This window comes from Petromyzon marinus, unplaced genomic scaffold (genome assembly GCF_048934315.1).
Source record: "Petromyzon marinus isolate PM22_M1 ecotype Great Lakes invasive population unplaced genomic scaffold, UKy_Petmar_22M1.pri1.0 PM_G_Scaffold_18, whole genome shotgun sequence".
NCBI classification, from domain to species: Eukaryota; Metazoa; Chordata; class Hyperoartia; order Petromyzontiformes; family Petromyzontidae; genus Petromyzon; species Petromyzon marinus.
Genome location: NW_027422739.1, coordinates 1,177,501 through 1,182,500, shown reverse-complemented (window position 1 = coordinate 1,182,500; position 5,000 = coordinate 1,177,501). Strand labels below are relative to the sequence as shown.

The 5,000-nt window shown below is 40.6% G+C and overlaps 1 pseudogene; it reads right to left on the bottom strand.

The window, feature by feature from the left end:
- The window catches only part of LOC142911592 (28S ribosomal RNA), a 10,699-nt pseudogene that overhangs the window by 2,248 nt on the left and 3,451 nt on the right, over window positions 1-5,000 (bottom strand).

Below are 5,000 nucleotides of genomic sequence, written 5' to 3'. Positions count from 1 at the left end.
TTAAAATAACAAAGTCTAATCTATATAAGTAATGTTGAATAAAGCTTATTTTTAATCTTCTTTGAAGGCAGAAAATAGTAAGGTAAAAATAAAGTCCTCTCTATGCTCTGAAGTAACATATAAAAAAAACTAGCAATAAAAAAAATACCAAGTCTTCGTCTTGGAAAATAACAAAATCTAAAAGAAAAATCTTCTTTGTGGAAAATAGTAAAATAAAAAAACCAAGTCTTCACCTTGGAAAATAACAAAATCTAATCTAAAACATCTTAAATAAAGCTTGTCTGTAGTCTTCTTTGTAGGCAGAAAATAGTACGTTACAGGACTCTCAAACTGATGTATTCCAAAAATAAAGAATTAAAATAACAAAGTCTAATCTATATAAGCGCTCTTGAATAAAGCAGTGTAAAAAAAAAATAGCAATATAAAAAAAACCAAGTCTTCGTCTTGGAAAATAACAAAATCTAAAAGAAAAGAAAAGTCTTCTTTGTGGAAAATAGTAAAATAAAAAAAACCAAGACTTCACCTTGGAAAATAACAAAATCTAATCTAAAACATCTTAAATAAAGCTTATTTGTAATCTTCTTTGTAGGCAGAAAATAGTAAGTTACAGGACTCTCGAACTGATGTAGTCCAAAAATAAAGAATTAAAATAACAAAGTCTAATCTATATAAGTGCTCTTGAATAGGCTTCGTGTAAAAAAATAGCAATAAAAAAATACCAAGTCTTCGTCTTGGAAAATAACAAAATCTAAAAGAAAAGTCTTCTTTGTGGAAAATAGTAAAATAAAAAACCAAGACTTCACCTTGGAAAATAACAAAATCTAATCTAAAACATCTTAAATAAAGCTGGTTTGTAGTCTTCTCTCGAACTGATGTAGTGCAAAAATAAAGAATTAAAATAACAAAGTCTAATCTATATAATTGCTCTTGAATAAAGCTTCCTGTAAAAAATAGCAAAAAAATACCAAGTCTTCGTCTTGGAAAATAACAAAATCTAAAAGAAAAGAAAAGTCTTCTTTGTGGAAAATAGTAAAATAAAAAAAACCAAGACTTCACCTTGGAAAATAACAAAATCTAATCTAAAACATCTTAAATAAAGCTTATTTCTAATCTTCTTTGTAGGCAGAAAATAGTAAGTTACAGGACTCTCGAACTGATGTAGTCCAAAAATAAAGAATTAAAATAACAAAGTCTAATCTATATAAGTGCTCTTGAATAAGCTTCGTGTAAAAAATAGCAATATAATAAAAATACCAAGTCTTCGTCTTGGAAAATAACAAAATCTAAAAGAAAGGTCTTCTTTATGGAAAATAGTAAAATAAGAATACCAAGACTTCACCTTGGAAAATAACAAAACCATCTTGAAAAAAGCTTATTTTTAATCTTCTTTGTAGGCAGAAAATAGTAAGGCGAAAATAAAGTCCCCTCTAAGCTCTAAAGTAACAAATACGACGTGTTTAAAAAAAAAAACTAACAATAAAAAAAAAGAACCAAGACTCCGTCTTGGAAAATAACAATCTAAATTGTGGAAAATAGTAAAATGAAATAAAAACCGACTTCACCTTCGAAAATAACAAAATCAATCTAAAACAAATGACATCTTAAAACAAAACTATTATTTGTTTCGGAGGTTGTCTATGACTGTTCATAGACCGCATAATTTCCACAGAACATTCTCAGAATATCAAGAGAGAAAAGCAGCGTTCTGCGGGAAATCATCTTGGCCAGTGATGTCGTTCTGGGTTTGGTCAGGCCCAGGGAGGTAAGTACCTCGTTATTCTCAAGGGGCCACTTTCCTCTTGCCCCAACCGGGAATCCAAAGAATGTGACCTTGCTAGCCTTCGTCAGCACTTTGACTTGATCACCAAGAGGGGTATAGTACGAAACTTTGTGCGAGGCAGCATCTGACAAGGTATTCTTTGAAAGCTCAAAACGGACGGTGACATCGATCACAACCGCCTCCTCATCTTTTGCAAACACGAGGTCAGGCTTTCTCATCTCTCCCGTCTCGGATATGAACCGTGGCTCTTTGTATACAGACCAGCCCAATCTAGCCGCTTCGTCTGCCAGAATGTTACTGATCTTGTTATGTCGCGCAATTCTTGCTTTCTGTACTGCAGGACATTGACCGAGAATGTGCGAAAGGGACTCGAGTCTGGCAGAGCATTTCCTGCAGGAACGTAAGGCCCCATCTCTGCCTCTGTTCAAGCTTTCTCTTGTTGGGTAAATATTTGCCCTTAGTTGTAGTGCTGCGATAAAGAAGCATTGTTTAAAGCCGCACCATGGCCTCAACCAAGCATTACTGATTCTATCATGCGCAAAGTTTACAATGCCCCTTCCTTGAACCGGCTTTTCGCACCATCTCTGAAATTCATGCTCCCTCCAATCGCAGGGTCTCGGATATACAGGTTCTTTTGACACCGAGTCCCTGAGAACGAATGTTGGGATTGCATCACTGTCACCCCCTGCTCGTACCCACAAATTACGGTATTCTTCCTCCATACCCTGCGAGGACACAATATTACGGGTGATAGCATCGGACGAGTTTGCTATACGTTGCAGCCTTCTAACTTGAACCGAAGGGATTGTTTTTTCCAGTTTCAAGATGGCAAGGCCTCTGTCTCGGGCTCTGGCATATAACAGTCCATCACAAGTTGAAGCGGGAAGGTGGAGCCATCCTTTTACCGCCTTTCTAATCTCTTGGTCCAACCCACGGAGAGTTGATTGCTTGCAGTCCGAGTGGTCTGCAGGATATAACAATCTGGGTAGGGCATAGGCATTGAGTAGTTCAACCTTCTGAGTTGGCTTCAGAGGCGCCTCATCGATTTTCGAGATCCATGTCTTTAGCTGACAATGTAGATCAGGCTGTATAGTGCCAGTCCAAGGGCCAATTTTCAGACCAAGGTATTTCGTTGATTCATCAGGTTGGATCATATGGACATCTTTATTTTTGATAGTCCATGGGTCGCAGTTGTTCACCGTATATGAATCTTTGGTTGGGCTTATCATGAAGCCCTGGCACTTTCTGGCCTGAACCTCCAATCCCGATAGCCCACAAAATGATTCCAAGATCGCTAGATTGGCGGCCATACCAACCCAAGATTCGCTCACCAACACCAAATCATCAGCAAACGCAAGAGCTGTCACGTGGTCGGTATCAATGGAGTACCCAACTCCGTGTGACTCTAGGGTGCATATCAAAGGGTCCATGGCAAGATTGAAGAGCAGGGGTGACATGGGGTCACCCTGTTTGACACCAACACGTATGCTAATTTCTCGAGTCGACTCGCCATTGCTTTTGAACGAGGTCGTACACCGATCGTAGGCGTTCTGGATGATGCCCACCACGTGTTCATCTACTTTCTTGTGCCTTAACACCCATAAAATATGAGCATGCGAAACTGAGTCAAAAGCTTTCGCTATGTCGATAAACATGACAGCCAACGGCCTGTGCAATTTCTTAGCATGTCTCATAAGGTCCTGTAGCACCTTAAGATTTTCAGAGCAGCCAGATGCCGCTATAAAACCACGCTGCCTTGGGTTTAAGGGACAAGCACGAGCAAGACGTGCAGTCATTATTCTGGAAAATAATCTCAGAATCATTGAACCGATCGTTATTGGTCTCCAGTTCCCCAATTCTTTCAGCTTTTCATCGTCCATAACCTTAGGAATAAGAATCGTCCTATTCTTTTTCAACTCTTTGGGAATAATTCCTGTAATCATCCATGCATTAAATAGGGCTGTCAGTGTCCGACCCTCGGGGTCGGCAGCACAGATTGCAGCCCTTGTTAGGCCATCTGGCCCAGCTGCTGACGTTGGTTTAATGGCCCGTATGGCAGTCTGAACTTCCTCCACCGAAATTAGGGGCTCAAAGTATTCGTTATTTGCAACACCTGATGACTTAAATTGGCCCAGGCCATTGAATGGCAACACCTTCTCCCATTTTTCGCAGTAAAAACGATATACATCTGCGTTCGGGATTCGGCATTCATGACGTTCAGTGCCATCCAGGACTAAGGACGCAAGAAGAGAACGGTTCTTAAAGAAGAGCTTCTGGTGCTTCATGAAGCTTCCTCGTTTTTCCGCTCTCTTCTTCATCCAAGATCGTGTGGGTAATATCCTGGGTTTAATAATGTCGTTCTCGGGTTTTGAACGTTTGCCTTTGTTTTTCACCAATCTCATCGGACAAAGCATCAATGCTGTGGCAGTTTCTACGAGGGCATCATGTTGGCCCTCGCCGTTAAGCCAAGCCTTTATTGCCTCCATTGCAGGCTTTTCCAGGGTCCCAGAATTCTCATTCGTAAGCCGCTCAGCTGCTTGAGCGAGTATGGATGAAGTCCCCGTTGTTACATTTGGTGGGGGAGACAATGTCTCAAGAGGCCTAGAAGAAAAATGTAAGCTGTCTGACATGGGGGCCCCTGTCTTTTTACTTAGGTCCCGTCTCTTGTCAGAGACTTGCTTGTTGGTCTTAGTCCCAAGCGCTTCAGCAATGATCTTATTGATATTCTTTTTCCCCTGAAACTGCAACTCTAGAAGGGCCAGCTGTTCTACTTCCTTCAAAGACCAGCAGCTACGGTGTACCCCTCTCTGCGAGGTACCCTTTATACCATCTTTAATCCTTTCCTCATTACGGGTGACTGGGTGAGCATGCCTCTTGTGCTGCGAAAGGCCACTTAGAGTCGCAAAGCGTGCCTGGCAACATTCACAGACCATTGGTAAGCTTTCCTCAGTTAACTTTATTCCCCCACATTTGGGGGCATGACAGGCAATCGATCGGTGGTTTGAGTTGGTTTTGTCACATTTAGCGCACTTAAACACCAGAGGAATGTCTCTGTGTTTGATGTTAAAATGTGCAACAAGTTCGGATGCTTTGCCCATGTGTTGTTTACAGATAACGCATATATACTCCAGACTAGGCAGTACAACCGTGATAGTTCCCTTGGTGTCAATGGGAAACTTTCCCAACACGGGTTCCTCAGCCGATATGTCGAGGAAGGACT